Source organism: Lepidochelys kempii, chromosome 6 (assembly GCF_965140285.1).
Source record: "Lepidochelys kempii isolate rLepKem1 chromosome 6, rLepKem1.hap1, whole genome shotgun sequence".
NCBI lineage: Eukaryota > Metazoa > Chordata > Testudines > Cheloniidae > Lepidochelys > Lepidochelys kempii.
This window is the reverse complement of record NC_136385.1, coordinates 84056436-84076131: the sequence shown is the minus strand read 5'-3', so window position 1 is coordinate 84076131 and position 19696 is coordinate 84056436. Positions and strand designations below refer to the sequence as shown.

General features: G+C 40.1%; 1 long non-coding RNA gene across 2 annotated transcripts in view; it reads left to right on the top strand.

Annotated features, from left to right (window-relative positions):
* Nucleotides 1-19696, top strand: part of LOC144930661 (uncharacterized) — a 69916-nt gene continuing 50220 nt past the window's right edge. For both annotated transcript variants that reach the window (XR_013635963.1, XR_013635964.1), the window contains exons 1-2: nt 1-138; nt 12076-12184. This is a non-coding gene — a long non-coding RNA (uncharacterized LOC144930661). The remainder of the gene's footprint in view (nt 139-12075; nt 12185-19696) is intronic.

The following is a 19696-nucleotide window of genomic DNA, read 5'->3' as shown; positions in this document are numbered from 1 at the left end:
TAAAAGGAGGAGCAGGAAGTGGCAAAGTGAGCTGTAATACCTGCCAGAGGCTGAAGTAACTGCTGGGAAGAACTGCTCTTAGAAACAAATGAACAGAAGGGAGACAATGGGAAATGCTGTTATCACAAAGTCTCCGAGGTAAGCACCAGGGCCTTTTGGGGTGATGAACTTACACGTGTGAGGGGTAGACATGGGAAAGTTTTGATCTTGTTGTGTTGAGGAGACTTGGGGGAAAAAAAGAAAAGAAACCATAACAACTAACTCTGCTGGAAGCTACTTTCCCTGGAATCTGTGAGAAGATTCCAGGCAGAATTCCCCCAGGGTGGGCACTGGCTTAGCAAGAGCAAGTCTGTGCTCGGCTGGAAGAGGGTGCTGTAAGACAGGTCCCATCCTTATTAAGGGGGGGAAATATCAAGAATAGTTTAAAAAATATTCAGCAAATAATCACCTAAAGAACTGCCTGATTAGTGGGGAAACTATGAATAATTTATCAATCGAAAATTTTGAATAAAATATTAGACAAATGATTTCTTTAGTTCTAATAAAGGAAAAGAATTTGGCCTGCAACAGAGAATATCTTTGAATAACTTTAAGCAGGAAAAAGCTTTACAAAATTTGTTTGTATAACATTCTTATTGACTATTGGATTATGGTAGTACTCAGAGGCTCCAGTCAGGATCAGAGCCCCATTGTGCTTGATGCTGTACAATCTTATAAAAGGACACTGTCTTGGCCCAGAAGAGTTTATAATCTCACTGAGAAATGGTCAAGCATCTTTATTGTAACGGTTAGAGTACAAGATTGTGTGTCAGAAAATATGGGTTCTGTCCCTGCCTCTGCCACTGACTACTCACTGCATAACCTTGACTATTGTGGAGCTATTTTCCAAAAGACTCATTGTATTTGTTTTCTTAGTGACTGATTTGTATGCTTGAATTTGATTTGTACCCCAAGACAGTTCAAGAGCAAATCACTTGGAGCTCAATCCAGAGCTGACTGAAATCAATAGGAGTCTTTCCATTGACTTCACTGGGCTTTGGATAAGGCCTTCAGCCTCTCTGTTCTTGAGTTGCCACCCCTCCTCAGCAAAAATGAGATGTTACACATTTTATGTGTATTTTTCTTCCTTGTTACTAATTTCTTAACCCATCTATTTCCCACATTAACAATTATTCCAATACACTTTATAGCATGAGGCATATCTGCCAGCACATTTTTTTCTTTTTTTAAAAAAGAAAGGGCAGGATATACTGAATAAATCCACAAATACCTGGCATCCATGCTGGAAACAATGCAAAAATCCAGCATCTACATTTCAAATATATATACATTGGCTAGTGGATAGGGATAGTTGAAGGGAAATTACTTGATCCTTCCCTCCTCTGAAGGAAATAAATCCTCTTGTTTTGGTGGATTAGGATGAGGAGCTGTGGAAAGCTGGCAGCATTCAAGAGATCTACCTTCTGCTAAGGCTTCTGCTTCGGCCCAGGGCTCCTGGCTTTATGTATAAGTGAACATGAGCACAGCACTTGATGGGGCTTCTTTAGTTCTGCTTCAATCAGCCTAAAACAAGACTTTAGCTCCCCCACAGCCATATAGATTCGGGACTCCCAGCAGGAGGCAGAGGGAAGGGTGCCCTGAAGGTGGAAGGATTCAGAAATCTATCTTTAATCTGAGTCACTGGTCAGCTCTGCTTCAATTGTGGATGTCTGTCATGGGTGCCAAACCTGTAGGTGAGTTGACAGGTCTTCTCAAAACTGCAGCAGAGAGGCCAAGGATTGAATGGTCACAGAGACCAAATGGTTAGGTGCACACCATTGAATCAGATAATTCTGCTCTGTAGGCCAAACAGGTGTTTGCCTAGAGTAGTAATATGTTTAGAGACTTAAGTTTTGGAAACACAGACAAAAAGGGGGATATTTTCAAGGTTGTCTAGGACAGCCCTTCATGAGTTCCTTTGTTTTGTTTTTTTGTTTCCAGGAAACAGGTTTTCTTGTGGCATATTGACAGGCTGTTTTGTCTTTCCTCAGGCCTCTCATTATCAGACGTAGCTCTCTATTTCTCACTCACCTGCAGTGTGAATTATTATACTATGTAGAGTTGTGTAAGGATACTATCACCAGTCTGTCTTTAAGAGACTCTTGGCTTACAAGAAAAGGGAGGTAATGGATTGGCTGCTATATATACAAGTTTTAGACTGCTAGCTCCATTCCTGTATCTTTGGGCAGGTTTTGGCTCTGCATTAATAACCCTGCCCCCTTTTACACTATACCTACAACCCACTAAGGGAAACCGGTTACAACATGGTTTCTGTGTAGCTGGGTCCTAGCTGTGTCTCCGTAACCAGCTCGAGTCTTGGGCCGCACGTTTACAAAGCCATTGCTAGGTCCATCTACACTACAACATTTGTTTTCTCTGGGTCAGAGACAACTGTAAGTGTGCCCCCTTATTCACTTTGCTTAATAATTTCAAAGCCACCCTCAGCTGTTGACTCTGCCATATGTGTTTTTGATTAATAGTGTCAATAGAATTAATCTTTTCTCTGTTAACTGCAATTTTTTTTGTTACGACTAGGTTTGGAAACCTTTGCTTCCTTATTTGGATTCTGGGGGTAGAGGTGGGAGTTCTTCCACAAAGAAACACTTATGCTCCCCCAACATTTGTTGCATCTTGTCTTATATTTACCTTGTAAGTTCTTCAGAGCAGGGACTGTCTTTCTTCTGTACTTGTACCATGCCTAGCACATGTCATGGTACAGGTCTGGGGATCTTAGATGCTACTGCAGTCCATTTAATAATAAATGACTATCTTGGCTCTTGGATACCACAGTGATCAACAACCTTAAAAACTTGGATTGGTAGATGCATTAGTGTATTATTATACTTCTGAACTCCATATTAAATCACTGGGTATGACTCTCAGTTACAGTAAGGACTGCTCTGGCAGCATAAAGAGGTCTAACTGAAACTTAGGTGCATAATGAAGAGATTACTCCAATTCCTGAGCAGGGGTAGTGGGGAAAGAAGCCCACAGATGCTTCTACAAATGAGAACTGAGTGTCTAAGAGGATAACAGTTAGTAACAAGCCTATACCCAAGTTTCAGTGGCTGGCTATCTAAAGGGGAGTGATTCATTATACATATATGCTGGGTGTTCACAGTGAAAAAGTTAATCACTTAAAAATTGGGTGGGTGATATAAGATTAATGCATAGATCCACCAGGCCCAGGCCTTCAATAACAATTCTTTTAAAAAATGAGAGATAAAAATGTTTATTTCATGTCTAAAATAGAGTATTTCCACCCTTTCAGCCCCAGTTATCAATAGCAACAGTTGACCTCTCTAACACTGATCAGTTAAAGTGTGTTAGTCATCTGATGGACAGCCCATTAAGAGATTTCTAGGATTCTTACACACCAGCCCACACATGAGAAATTTGGACACACTTGAAAATATGGGCATCAATATAAAAGAAAATTTCATTGGTCAACATGCTGACAATGCTTCAAACGTGAGTGGAAAATATTGCTGTCTCCAAGTATGGCTGAAGTACGATAAAGTGTCTGACTAAAGGCCCAATCCAAAGTCCATTGAAGTCCATGGAAAGATTTCCACTGAGTTCAATGGGCATTGGATTAGGTCCTAAGTGCTTCAGACTAGTGATTACGAAATGTGGCGAATCATTGCACACAGAGGCAACATGTGACAGGGGCATACAGGGTCATGTGCCCTCCACCAAATTGCTTCTTGGCTTGTACTGAGCATGCTCACACTGACTGAGTGTACCCATTAACATCTGCTGAAGCCGTTGCCATCACTCTACCCTGCCCCCGCAACGGTCGACAGGTATGGGTCATCTCTGCTTGCACTGCACAATGTTGTACTGTGGATTTTACGTACATAGTTTGACTCTGATCAAGACAGATACATTTTTCTGTCAGCATCCACTTACTATTGTGAAAGTTAAACAATGTTTTTTGGTGGAAGGAAATATTGTGCTTACCTTTCTTCAACCAGGTGGTTGGCAAGAGCAGATGCTGTTATGGCTCTTTACCACAGATATACAGAAATTAAAGAAATTTTAATCAAATGTAGCCAAGATGAATCACTGCTTCCTGCAAGATTAGGAACTAACTGGTTAGCTCAAAAGCTGAGCTATTGGGAAAATGTGCTGACAATAACATGAGTTATGACAATTCATGAGTTAGAACTGCTTGTGGAAGGGAGTTCTAACATTGATTTCCATGGGAGTAGGAGCCGGCTTCATGTGAGGAAGGGTTTGTAGGATTGGGACCTAAGATTGTCTGTTTCCATTCTTATTCCTGTTCTTAAGATCTCTATTTCATTGATTTTTATATCCCTCTTCTGACACGACAATTTATGCCAGATTGCTAAATCAAGAAGGAGAAAGTTGATTCTGTTATTCAGCTTGGACAACTGCGACAGGGTCATTCTTGCTGAAACATTGCCAGACAGTTTAGGCCAACTTTTGCCTTATTTAAAATTCTTATAATTAGTGGAAGTGGCATGTGGAGTCTAAATTCATATTTTCTGAAATATAAAAAATGTTCACTATTCCTGTCTTACTCATCTATTTCTAGATTTCATGGTATTGGCTTTTTTCTTTTTTTTTCAAAATATTAACTGCACAAGAACACTGGCTTGGGGTTTTATGCAATCTCTGCTGATCCTGAAGTCCTATCTGAATAAGAAATACGCTGACTGACATCACAGGTGATTCTGATGCACAAGTGAAGAAAACACAGCCATATTGATTTTCTTCATTAATTTTGAACTGCATTATTCACATGGGTGAAATAATGTTTGTCAAATAGAAAGACAAAAACAGAGAAATTATATTTTAAAACCTCTAGAAGAGTATTTAAAAATGAGAAACAACAAAATATTTTCAGAAAAAGTATAAAGGGAGAAAGGGTAAAGGATACTGATAGTGGAATCTTGGACAAAGTTTGAACTACATAAAGGTTAAGCAGCAAATGAATAGGGCCAAATACTGAGGGTTCCTGAGTGCCTGATGTAAGAATACAAGCACCAAATACAGGTCCTTGTCCAAAGAGTTGGACCCCTGCTGATAAGATTTTATGATACTACAAAGATAGCTGCAAAATTCTGCTCACACCTGGATTAATTCCACTCACTTCAATTAAGTGATTGCTCCTGAGTGATACCAATATGACAGAGAATAGAATGAAGTGGGATTTTTAAAATATTTGGTGTGTTCATATAACAATATTATCTAATACTATTATACTTTGTTTACATAATATAAAATCAGTGCACTATGAGAAAATAAACAGCAAACCATATACACCCAACAAAAATAACTCAATTTAAGTCCATCTGCAGTAGTCACTAACTCCATTTTCAGCATCAGACTATCAACCATTTATTAAGGAAAAGCTATTCTGTATTTCACTTGTTCATATTGCTCAAAAAGACTGAAGTGTCAGAGTACATATCTAAAAATCCTGTATTTTTTTAGCTTCAAGCACCATTATGATACACCTATGTAGACAGGAAAATAAAACTGATTTTATAAATTACCAACTAAAAGAAAATTAATGAAAGCAAATTGCTTTTAACTCAAGGTGTTTCATAAATATAAAGGGAAGGGTAACCACCTTTCTGTATACAGTGCTATAAAATCCCCCCTGGCCAGAGGCAACATCCTGTTACCCATAAAGGGTTAAGAAGCTCAGCTAATCTGGCTGGCACCTGACCCAAAGGACAAATAAGGGAACAAGATACTTTCAAATCTTTGGGGGGGGGGGGGGGGAGAGAGGGGAAGGCTTTTGTTTGTGCTCTTTGTTTACGTGTTTGTTCTCTCTTGGGACTGACAGAGGCCAGACAGAAATCCATCTTCTCCAACCCATCCTAATCCAAGTCTCCAGTATTGCAACCAGTATAGGTAAGCCAGGCAAGACGGATTAGTTTATCTTTTGTTTTATGTGAATTTTCCCTGTGTTAAGAGGGGGGCTTTATTCCTGTTTTCTGTAACTTTAAGGTTTTGTCCAGCAAGGGATCCTCTATGTTTTGAATCTGAATACCCTGTAAAGTATTTTCCATCCTGATTTTACAGAGATGATTTTTTACCTTTTTTTTTTAATAAAATCCTTCTTTTAAGAACCTGACTGATTTTTCCATTGTTCCAAGATCCAGGGGTTTGGATTTTTGATGATTTTGTAACAAATTGGTTAGGATATTATTCTCAAGCCTCACCATGAAAGGGTGTGTGTAGGGCTTGGGAGGATATTTTGCGGGAAGATATCTCCAACTGGTCTCTTTCCCTGTTCTTTGTTTAAAACACTTGGTGGTGGCAGCATACTGTTCAAGGATAAGGCAAAGTTTGTACCTTGTAAGTTTTTAACCTAAGCTGGTAAGAATAAGCTTAGGGGGTCTTTCATGTGGGTCCCCACATCTGTACCCTAGAGTTCAGAGTGGGGAAGGAACCTTGACACAAGGTATACACGAATCCTTTAGATTTTATATCTCCAAGTCTGCCTGTCACTAATTCATTTGACATGCTTTGTGCTTTCACCAGTAATTTTTGTGGCTATCTACTCATCCTAGAGCTAGTGTCCCTTGCTAGAGTATTTTACGTGAAAGAGAGTAACTGCTTCTATTCTCCTGACTTTGGCAATTACTGTAGCATCCTCCTAAAAACAACAACAAAACACGTTTTTGCTCAGTGTCCTGGAAAGAATGTTCTTGTTCGTTTTTTATTTTCATAAATAAAATAAATATTTCATTCTATTTTCATTCTTGACTTGTATATTAATTACTTGAAAATTCTTCGTTACTCAAAGAGATCCCAGTCCTGACATCAATGAGAGTTTTGAGTGAGTAAAGACTATAGGATGGGTCCCAAGGCTTTTCTGAGCAGGCAATAGGACTGTTTAATATAAATGGATTCATCTACATTTAACATCTGTAGGGCCCAATTTTCCTCTTTTTCAGTAGCCAGTGGCAGGCTCAGCAATCTTACATTTTCCCCATGGATTTGGATTTCTAAAGGCATCAGCCTTTATTAACAGTTGATCTCATTGTAATGATGTGACCCCAGCTACAGTTTTGTCAAATTTCTCCCCAGGAGCAATACTTCATGTTCAAATTTGCTGTTTATGTCACAGAGTACTCCTGCAGAATCTGTGTGACCCACTCTTGATTTATTGCAGGTGCCTCCTGCCAGGAAGACTTGTTATATTTTGTAAATACTCATTTCTTTCTGATCTTTATAAATGAAACAATTTTCAATAAAAGTTTAAGAACATTTGCACTGCACCACTTTGACCAGAAATAGGAATATTGTGGATAAGATAGAAGTTCACTGGTCAATAACAAAATGTATTCCAGGAAACCACAGTGTTAAAAGATCAAAACTGCTAAAGAATTTTTTTTAATGCAAAAGTATAAGCTTGTTAAAAAGATCATACTGAATGTAATTTCTTAAATGGCCACTATTGGGCTAGCTGTGCAAAAGATTTTTTTTTAGACAAAAGTCCCATTATAAACAATGAGAGCTGTACTCAAGTGAGGGCTGTAAAATCTGACTTAAGGTCAATGTTGACCAATACCAGGGGTCTGGTGGTAAGCTTTTGTAGAACTAAAGGCATCCATGAAATATTTTTTTAAAATACCAGGGGAAGCTCTTTTTAAAAGACCACTGACAAATAGTTCGCAAACATTCCTTTGTAACACAAATGTTGCAGCATTGTGCTAGTTAATAAGAACCAACAGGTAACTTATTTTTTTAAAATCCAGATTTCAAAATCAAAAGTATATTAGTAACATAGCCAAGGGGATTTGGTTTTTAAAAATGTGTTTCTTTTTAACGTGACAGTGTCACTTTAAATACAACCAAGATAGAGAGCATATTCCCCCAAGAAGCATTTAACCAAATGTGCTGTAAAAAGTTTGCTAGGCTAAACATACAAGTAGATTTAAGCTGCTACCAGTGAATACTGTATTACAGAATAAGGTTTTAATAATGCATTAGGGGCTTTGAAATGTATTCCAATGATATGAAAACACACATTAGATCTCAAATATTAGTTTTAATAAATGAAGTGGCTATTAGGATTACAGACTCTGGCCCTTTTGCTTACTCACATTGAGTAGCATTAATGATGTGGGTCATCTCACTGCTTGTGTGAGCAAGTGCTACTCAGTGTGAGTAACGCTTGTAGGATCTGGCTCTAAATTAGGATGCATATTGCATCCTTGCCTCCAAAAGAGAAATGTCCTATTGATGCCAGCACTTATTGATAGGTCAGCACAGCTTAGAGACAGTGAATACTTGCTCTTGGAAATAACATAACGCTAAGTGAAGCAGCCCTTTGACCAAGGGGGGATTGATCGCCATCACAGCTGGAATGTATAGAGCTATATCTAACTCTTGTTTTTCCTTCATTTTCCAGAGGAAAAAGTGCCTGATAGTGGACAAAAAAACAAAACAAAGAAAGCAACCCCAAAAACACAACAACCCCCCCCCCCCATCACAGTAAACATATATTGTGCTACAGCTGTCTCTTGTCCAGGGTTCCCTTTTCCCCCTCAAGTATTAACCTTTTATTTCTTTATTGTTAAAGAATTTTTCATAGGGATCAAAATATGTATTCTAGTTTAAAACATTCCTCACTGTAGCTTTCAGATCCTGTAGATCTCTTTTCTGACCTTGCTCATTCAAGGGCATTAGAGTTCAACGAATGACATGGGACTTTGCAAATGAGAACAGGAGTGGCTAGGGACATGTGTAAGGTAAGGCTGTGCAGAACAGTGGTTTTTTTTTCTTTAGGAAACACAAGTAACAGTGGCTGTGTCACAATATTTAGAACAGAATACCGTGTGGTGTCATAGAGTGTCATTAACATAATAGGTATCCCAAAGTTTCAGAAGCAACAAGTAAACCCCCAGCGGTCCCATGGCTGGGTAGGGAAACATGGTAAACTGTGATACACTCAAAAAACAAATGCATATGCATGTGTTAACCGGGGGGTGGGCTCCTAAGGAAGGCCAGGGCTTTAAAAAGTCTGCTCCTAAGTGACCAGAGGAGCTAGGGAACAGGAGCAGCTAACGGGAGTTTTGCAAGGGAGTTTAGAGTGTGTGTGTGTGTGTGTGTGTGTTTGTGTGTGCTGGGGGCCGGGGGGGGGGCAGCTAGATACACTTAACATTCTTTAAACTTAAAGCCAAAACCACCCCATGATGAAAACAAAACATCAACAAAGAAACCAGCTGCAGGAGTAAAAAGAGAATGCCGGCAGAAGTCCAGCAACAGAGTGGGGGCTATCCAGTTTATTGCTCCCAATGCAGCATGTATGATTACCTGCCCTATGGGCAGGTGGCATATGTGTGCATTCGATGCAAGGAGCTCCTGGCCCTCAGAAACCCTGTAGGGGCTTTGGATACCAGAGTAGCTGAACTGGAGGAGCTAAGGGAGACACACAGATGAGACTTTCTGGGACACAGTAGAATGGTCCCACCCTGGTCTCACAGCTTCTGTGCTGTTGAGGAGGATGAATGTTTCAGGGAAGAAGAACATTCAACTGGAGCAGAGGAAAATGATCTCATAGTTGGGACCCTCCTTCCAGATGATGGTGTGGTATTCTCTTACACTGAGAATACCTCTCCAGGGGAGGGAACTCCAGTTATTAGGAAGAGACAGGTACTAGTAATGGGCAATTCGATCATTAGAAACCTAGCTGGGTTTGCAATGACTGGGAGAACCACATGGTGACTTGCCTGCCTGGCGCAAAGGTTGTGGATCTCTCGAGACGTCTAGATAGACTTGAGTAAGTACTGGGGAGGAGTCAGTGGTCGTGGTACATGTAGGTACCACTGACCTAGGGAAGGATAGGAGAGAGGTCCTGGAGGCCAAATTTAAGCTTCTCTGTAAGAGATTGAAGTGCAGTGAATGTGTATATGCCTGGTGGGGAGAAAGGGCCAGTTGGAATTGGGAGACCAGAAAGGAGTGGCTTGGGGTAAATCAGGAAGGGACAGAAGGAGAAAAGAATAGGTGGAAGAAGGAGGCAGAGTGTGAGGGAGCCAAGAAAGATGGCAGAGAGAGGAGGACAGAATGAGGGAATAATGTTTGGGTTTAAGACTGTTGCTAAGTCCTATGCCAAATAAGAGCTCATCCTTTGAGGCCCCTGCCTTACTCTTCTCAAGTGTTATGGGATCCAGTGCTGTCCAGCCAGAAGTTACCAGCAGAGGTGGGCAGACAGAACCTCGGTTTCATTACTTAACTGATCATAGAATCCTAGCAAAATGTCAGGTCTGGGCATAATCCCAAATCCTGGTACAGGTAATGGTCAACAACATTTAAATCCAACGTGCCACATTCGAAGAGTATAAAGCGTTGCAAAATCCAATAGCTAACATTGATACTTTTTCTGTGTGTGGGAGCTCCCACAGTAAAATCCTTGCTTTTTCAGCAGACAGGCTGTCTGCATGGGGTGTTTGGCCAACAGCTGAAAAAAAAAAAAAAGAAAAGAAAATATGTAGAATAGATCTCTTGCCTTTCAGCATTATGGTCACTCAACACATCCCTTCAGCGCAAGCTCTTTTGGGTGTGTATATATATGTTTTCTTCTATCTCAGTAATTGAGTGACTGCCAGTGCAAGTGCCCACGTGTCCAGGGATGGTATCACTCAACAGTAGAGTGTGAATTATAGAGAGGAAATGTCAGTACATTTGACATTGGAACCAAGTACGTTTGGTATCATTATCTGGCATGTTTCAGAGTAGCAGCCATGTTAGTCTGTATTCGCAAAAAGAAAAGGCGTACTTGTGGCATCTTAGAGACTAACCAATTTTTTGAGCATAAGCTTTCATGAGCTACAGCTCACTGCATCAGAACAGCATGTAAAGATTGGAAGAAATTGCTCCAATGAATGTCATCACTACCCAGTTGTCTTTGTGTTCAGAGTCTGCTGACTGCAGTCAGAAAAAACATGGTGTAAAATGCTTTTTAATCATGTTAGTACTGCAGACCCAACATAGGTATGGGAGAATGAGCTGTATTCTCGTGGTCTGATAGATCTTAAATAGAAGAGTTAACTGTATTAAACTTTAACACAAGGGAGGGTGTTAGAATATAGATATTCAGGCATGCCTGTAAAGGCCTATACTTTAAGAACTTAAGTGTATTTTTATCACTTAGCTAATTATAAAGGTATAAAACAAAGAATCAAAATCCCAGTCCGCCTGTATATGGGCCTTCTCTCACTAGGATAGTCTGAGGCCTTGTTCTTAGGCTAAGGCCTTTGGCTAAATAGCAGAGGCAGCCTTAAACTAGGAAGTGTATGGTCACATCTTCACATCCCAAACCAGCCACACTGAAATAAGGTAGTATTGGGCTGTTAGGAAGATGATCCTGTCCTGATAGTGCCCATCACCACCAGATAAAGAAACCTATCCTGGAAAATGATCCCTCACTCTCACAGACCTCGGGAGACAGGCCAGTCCTCACTTACAGACAGCCCCCCAACCTGAAGCAAATACTCACCAGCAACTACACACCACACCACAGAAACACTAACCCAGGAACCAATCCCTGTCGCAAACGTCGCTGCCTACTCTGTCCCCATATCTACTCTAGCAACACCATCAGAGGACCCAACCGCATCAGCCACACCATCAGAGGCTCATTCACCTGCATGTCTACTAATGTTATATATGCCATCATGTGCCAGCAATGCCCCTCTGCCATGTACATTGGCCAAACCGGACAGTTCCTACTTAAAAGAATAAATGGACACAAATGGGACATCAGGTATGGTAACACACACAAGCCAGTGGGAGAATACTTCAATCTTCCTGGACATTCTATAACAGATTTGAAAGTAGCTATACTTGAACAAAAAAACTTCAGAAACAGTCTTCAAAGAGAGACCAGAACTAAAACTCATTTGCAAATTTAACACCATTAATTTGGGCTTGAATCGGGACTGGGAGTGGCTGGCTCAGTGAGCTGTAGCTCACAAAAGCTTATGCTCAAATAAATTGGTTAGTCTCTAAGGTGCCACAAATACTCCTTTTCTTTTTGCCTCATTACAGAAGCAGCTTTGACTCTCCTGGAATTGACACCTCCTTATCTGTTGTTGGGAGTGGACTACATCCACCCTGATCGTATTGGCCCTGTCAACACTGACTCTCCACTTGTGAGGTAACTCCCTTCTCTTCATGTGTCAGTATATTTATGTCCGCATCTGTAACTTTCACTCCATGCATCTGAAGAAGTGAGGATTTTACCCATGAAAGCTGATGCTCAAATAAATCTGTTAGTCTTTAAGGTGCCACCAGACTCCTTATTATATTGATAGACACCTATATACATAGTTCAATAATAGTTTTATTTTTTTCCCTGAAGCGCAAAGTTAACTTAGCACAAGGGAAATTCTCTGTGAAGAGCTCTGTTCACTTAGATCCAGTGTTTTATTTGTTTTTGTTTTTAAATTAACAAACCCAAACTGAATGAAATAATTCTGCTCTTATGTTAGAAATCTCGGTCTCTCATCTCACTGAAGTATCACAAGACAGAGCATCTTTATAGTATTGGAATTGATAATCCTACTGCAATGTTTTCTCTCATCATATGTCACAGATATGCAGCTTGGGAACAGAAAGCTTGCAAGGGTATGTGAGGACATGAAACCCTAATGCACTCAGCTTACTATGGATGCACAAAATAACAAAACCATGCCCACCCCCCCAACCCTGGCTGTCTCAGAACAAAAGTGCAGCCAGAGAGATTTAGAAACTGAAGTATAAATACAAAACTGTTAGACAAAAACACAAAACAGAAGCATAAGCATCTTATTTAAATGCACATATTAAACAAAGCCAGATTGCAATCTGTGTCCTTCTCTACTGACTCATTTAACCTAAGTATTCAGGCAGACTAAATTACCATAAACAGAATACTGATTGCAAACATCTGTTACAAACATCTGTTATAAATGAAAAGCTGTAATAACTAACAATAGGGATTAAAAATTAGACTTGGTGCATAGTCCTAGTGCTGGCCTACTCCGGGGGAATTTCACACCTTCTGAGCTCCTGTAGCTCCCACCACTGCAAGCAGAGTTGTGGGTACTTAGAATGTAGCTGAGAATGGTGCAAGTTAACAGAAAGAAAAGGAGTACTTGTGGCACCTTAGAGACTTTATTTGAGCATAAGCTTTCGTGAGCTACAGCTCACTTCATCGGATGCATACCGTGGAAACTGCAGCAGACTTTATATATACACAGAGAATATGAAACAATACCTCCTCCCACCCCACTGTCCTGCTGGTAATAGCTTATCTAAAGTGATCATCAGGTGGGCCATTTCCAGCACAAATCCAGGTTTTCTCACCCTCCACCCCCCCCCCCACAAATTCACTCTCCTGCTGGTGATAGCCCATCCAAAGTGACAACTCTTTACACAATGTGCATGACAATCAAGTTGGGCTATTTCCTGCACAAATCCAGGTTTTCTCACATCCCCCCCACCCCCATACACACACAAACTCACTCTCCTGCTGGTAATAGCTCATCCAAACTGACCACTCTCCAAGTTTAAATCCAAGTTAAACCAGAACATCTGGGGGGGGGGAGGAGGAAAAAACAAGAGGACACAGGCTACCTTGCATAATGACTTAGCCACTCTCAGTCTCTATTTAAGCCTAAATTAATAGTATCCAATTTGCAAATAAATTCCAATTCAGCAGTTTCTCGTTGGAGTCTGGATTTGAAGTTTTTTTGTTTTAAGATAGCGACCTTCATGTCTGTGATTGCGTGACCAGAGAGATTGAAGTGTTCTCCGACTGGTTTATGAATGTTATAATTCTTGACATCTGATTTGTGTCCATTTATTCTTTTACATAGAGACTGTCCAGTTTGACCAATGTACATGGCAGAGGGGCAGGACAGTGGGGTGGGAGGAGGTATTGTTTCATATTCTCTGTGTATATATAAAGTCTGCTGCAGTTTCCACGGTATGCATCCGATGAAGTGAGCTGTAGCTCACGAAAGCTTATGCTCAAATAAATTGGTTAGTCTCTAAGGTGCCACAAGTACTCCTTTTCTTTTTGCAAATACAGACTAACACGGCTGTTACTCTGAAACCTGTCATTATGCAAGTTAACAGAGTAGCTATATGTCTAACTACTCAGTTTACACGTGCAAATGATTGCACACAAAACCCAGCACAGGAAAGGCTGTTTTTGAAAATGTGGCCCTTACTGTGAAAACCTTAAGCATGCAGAATTCATGCGAGGTTAATGTGGGTGTCAAGACCACTTCAACAGCGTTTCCATTGTAATTCAGCAGTTATTAATCAGATCATTATATTTTAGTGTTATCAAAAGTAAAGACTAGCATTTCTAGTACTTTTACTAAAGGCTCTTATTTTATTTTTATGTATCCCAAATTAACTGTGTCCAATCCTCAGCTTGTGTAAATTGGGGTAGCTCCATTGACTTCAATGGCATTCTGCTGATCTACACCAGCTGAAGATCTGGCCTTGTGTGTTTAAATTCCTTTCTATATGGCTTGGGCTTTATTCTGTTGACATCCATGTGAATTGGGGTTGAAATCACTGGAACTACACCAGTGTAACTGAGGGTGGAATTTGGATTCTATCTCTAGTAAATATGGATTTTACAGAATATATTATAATCATAACTTGAGGATGCTTCCTCTGTGCAAAGCAATAACCAGATCCAGGGCTGAATAAACTTGGAGGCTGGAGGATGAGATACTTGTAATAAAGCGTGATTTGTAAAAGACTGGTTTTTATTTCCTCGTCACTCATATGACAAGGATTACAAAAGGTTATATTCCTGCCACTTGGCTACTATTACAGTATATATTGGAAGAAAATACCAAGGCTGATGGTGAATACTTTTAATCCCACTTAATATAGTTAGTTTTTGAATCAACAGTGGGAAACTGAGGTGGCAACTGTGTCAAGCAGTGTCACACTTCTGAGTCGAGGACCCAATCAGAGCAGAGAAATTACAATAACCAGAGTGAATACAGGCACTTGTGCGTTCACTATATAGTTATTAAGAAGCAACTGAACAGTTATGCAAATACTTTTATTGGCCGGTCAAAATACTGGGAGTCATATACTGTGTACAGTTACCGAGAATAACTATAGAAAGCTGATGCAAATCACAACCCACAACCAGAGTGCAGGTAACTGAATAGCTGGGGTGTGTGTGTGTGTGTGTGTGTGTGCGTGTGTGAGAAACTGTATAGTCATGCATCCATAGCTGTATAATACACCTGCACTATGAAGCCTTGTCTACTCTGCTGATTTTCTGAAAACCTTCCACAGACACTCGGGTGCAGCCCCACAAGTGCTACCAATGGAGTGACTTCTAGCCTAAATCTGCTGGTGTTCTTATTATAGGTCACTTAGACCTGCTCTAAGCAGTGTTAGCTGATTCTGTGGTAAAAACGCTGCTGCCAGGTCTATCATAACACAATTGTTATGTTCATGGCATACATACAGAGAAGTTAGATAAATACTCTTGCTGGAAGATTGCAATGTAACAATACTTTATTTCTTAGAATTCACAATGATAACACATAAGAATCCCAAAGCAGAGAGAGAGAAAGCAGGCTGCTTCATAAAAACAGAAAGGTCCAATGCACCCTACCTTTCCCTAGGCTGGCTCAGATGACTCAGATCACACAAATTCCTCAGAGCTCCCTGCCACTTGCAAGCAGAACCAGAAAATCCTTCACACTTAACGTGATTGCTTGTCATTTTAAATACCATTTCGAATACACCCCAGCACAGCTACAGCTGCTAGAGCAACGCTGGGGAATTTTTCTAATTTTTTTCAAGGCAAATGCAAGCTAACTGCTGAAATCCAATTGTTTTACCCAGGCTTTTAGGTAGAAAATAACAAACGTTTCAAATAATGTTTGAACAGAGGAAAAAGCCAGTGAAAAGTGGTGAGTTAAGAGAATTATCAGCTTGATCAAAAAAAATAGTTCTATGATATTGCTGTTATGACACAGCTGCAGTGCAAATTATCTCTGCAAAAATAATCTGTCAACACATATACAAAAATGAATAGCCAGCAACCACAGTTATAAAACACTGCAGCTTAAAAACAGATATCTTTTAACAGTGTATTTTTCTGTTCAAACCAGCACCAGACACTGAGTCCAACTAAAATAGTCTGATTTCAACCTTGCAAATTACTTCGGAGAAACTCTGAACTTCAGAAAACCTTCCATAAAGAGCAAGTTTAATAACGGTATTTATTGTAAAAAGGGATCCTTATTATGTGGTATGGGAATAGCTTTTTTGCTACACTTAATTAGATCCTGTTTTTCTTCTTTTTTAAAAATTTGTCATAGATCCATTTTAATTTGAGCCTTTATTTACACTGATTTTAAAAATATGGGATTAAAGTGTCCTTTTCTTTATTTTTTATACGTCAGAAAAACACATGGGCAGCAGAAGCAGCATATATATATATATATATATATATATATATATATATATAAGCATAAAAGCACTATTCTTAGGGGTAATATGAGTTCCCCTTGGGCAGAACATTTTTCTACCATATAAACAAAATCTCTCTTGTTTGCAGTTCACTGGGATTGAAAGGTTATGGTTACATCCCAGGGGCTGTGATATAGGTAACTTGTAGTACTCAATAAGAGAGAAGATTTTGGATTTTTTTTAGACACCTAAAAGCGGGCCCCCAGAATACTAGAAGGCCCTTAATACCATGACAATTAAGCATATACAGTATACTGATGCTGTTCTCACTGCAGGGGACCTGATGACCACCCTCTCCATCCCCTTTCTCAGACATATGCTTTTCTGTTCAACCCTGCTTCTCCCCATTTCAATATATTTAATCTAGAAGCTTAATTATATAATGCTACAGCATAACTTCACAGAAGTCAATGGATATTTTGCCCTACACTTTTTTCTATCATTTGTCTTTCATTTCTCTCTAACGAGAGCTTGTTATATGAACTGCATTTTCTTGTCCCTCCTCTGAGAACTTCTGTAGTGGAATGTTGATAGCACATCTGGGCTCAGCAGTTAGTCTGCTCTTGAAAGAACAAGTCTCCATGGTAGCATTTGCTTTTGTTAAGGCTACATGTAGATTTCTTTCTGTCCCCTCCCCTGGCTTCGTATATACTTATATCTATCTCAAAACATTCTTCTTTTGATTTGAAACTTTCTATATTTGAATGCTGGAAATTTGGAAGGATAATTTTTTTTAAATGAATGAATGAAATTCATGTGGGTGTTTTAAAGTTAACCAGGTGTGAGATTAATATGGCTTTAAAAGCAGCTGAAGGTGCGCCCCTCCCCATTTGTACATGGATAGCCTAAACTATGAACTTTAAAAGATGGAAATATCTGCTGGCTCTCAATGAGAGAGGATCTCTTGCATATTTGGGAAAAAAATTGCCACTAAGAGTTATTGTTTAGTTAAAATATCACTGTTTAGCATGTGCAGTATGGAATTAAGTTTAGCTATAAAACACAATAGGATTGGCTATAAACATATAACATGCCCTGCTCAATAGTTTTACAAAATTTTAATTTATATTTCCTTTTAGATTTAAATTTTAATTTCTGTACCCTTATCATTACCTTATGGTTTGGGGTAAGGACTGGGAAAATGCCTGTTATCAGAGATGGCAAACAGCTAACCAGAGCAGTTTAGATGAAACATTGTGTCCCAATAGCTGGGATGTCATATCAGGTAAATCCAAAGTCATGCGAAGATCCTACCTACTTTCCCAATGGGTCCATCTGCAGAGGGTGGAGAGGGAACAACTCAGTAGGAGAGCCAAAACTGTAGGAGGGCCTCCAGGACCAAATCTGGGGTGGGAGTGGGGTATTCATAGATCAAAATACAGTGATACCAACCCTTTAGAACACTAGAAAGCCAGAAACTGGAAAAGTCATCATCCTCTCATTAACTATTTATATTACAATTTTGTAGTTTAAAGTACACATTTAGGTCTTGATCCCAATCCCATCAGGACTTCTATTAATAATCCAGTAAATTACATTGGCCTGATCCTGAGCTATTCTGTTCCCAGGGTCTTCCCCAGTTAAGACTGCTGCCAGAGTTTTACAACAATTTCAGCTATGGCACAGTTTTGATTCACCCAGGACAGCGTGGAGGTTTTCTTAAGAGTAGTGTTTTGTATCTGTTACGGGATCCTCACTACTCTGAAACTCTGATGGTCTCTTTTCTAGAGATCATTACTGAATCTTGATGGTTTCATGCTGTCAAAAACATCAAGGAATTGTTCCGTTAAGTTGGTTAATATCACCCATCAGTGTTCCCCTTTTCATGTCTGACCAGATCAAATGCTGGTTAAGGCATTATTGCAATTTATAAATATAGCCAGAAATAGTCATTAAGGCTCTGATTCTACAAAGCGCGTAAGCACATGCCTAACTTTAAGCACAGGAGTAGTGCCATTGACTTCAGTAGGACTATGTAGGCTTCAAGTTAGCATGTGCTTAAGCATTTTGCTAAATCACAGAGGAAAGGCAAGAAATGTGAGGTGAAGAATGAGGCTTAATGTAGTGACACATAACTAGCCTTCTGTGTGCATTTGCTGCAAAGTTTATTATGCAGGGGCCTGACAGTCTGGCCCATTAGCTTAACATGTTGATTATAAGTTTCCCGTACTTCTTGTTTCATGTGTCTTAAAAACAGCACTGTTAGATGTACAAGTCTAGGTTGGTGATCCATTTGACTGCTACAGGTGATGCGGAGTGGATGGCACAGATTCCTCCAGGATATGATCATTTGGGACATCGACTGATGAGAAGTCCATTACTGAAGTCACACACAGGGTTGTGTCTCAATCCCCATTTATGAAATAGGGGCATCTACCAAAATGGACCATATTTTCCATGGGAGTGAAAAGTCATTGTGATCTCAGCGGGGTCTTTAAGGAGCTATTTATTCAGGACTTTGGCATCCTTCCACCTTGCTTGTCATTGATATTATGGGGGAAATCCCAAGTCTTTGAGTACTTGTGCTGCAAGCCAGAAAGGTTTCCGGGATTTGAGTCAGAGTCTTGGTATGTTATTTAGGTCTTCATGTATTGGAAGATCCTTGTTCTCTTGAATACGATGGATCTCCCAAGGGATTTGCATGTTTTGAAGAGTTTGGGTGGCTGTGCACCAGTATGGTTGTGGGGTTGATTTTACTGTGCTTGTAATGATCTGCACACTGTTATTAATTTGAGAAATGACAAGTGTTGTATGGGAGCTATGTGTCCAGACAGGTGATCCTGTAGTATTCTGAGGTGTATTCTGTAATAGAGTATACTGGGGCCACTGGAATAGGGGGAAACTAGGGGGCCATGGCCCCATCACTTTTTACTCACTGTAAGGGCGAGTGACAATGGGGAGAGGGGGGAGTGGGGCTTTGGGGAAAGATGTGGTGTAGGAGCAGGGCTTTGGGGGGAATGGGAGGTCTGAGGGCAGGACCTCGGGGAGAAGGGGCAGTGCAGAGGGGCAGGGCCACTGTTCAGTCCCCGGTGGCCCCCCCCCACTTTTGGGGGCTTCCACCACTCCTGGAGTATACAAGGACCAGTAAAGAGGTCTGTAGAGTTTTTACAGCAGCTCCCCAGGTCATTCCTTTGAGTTTCTGAATGAGATTTACATGCATCTTTAT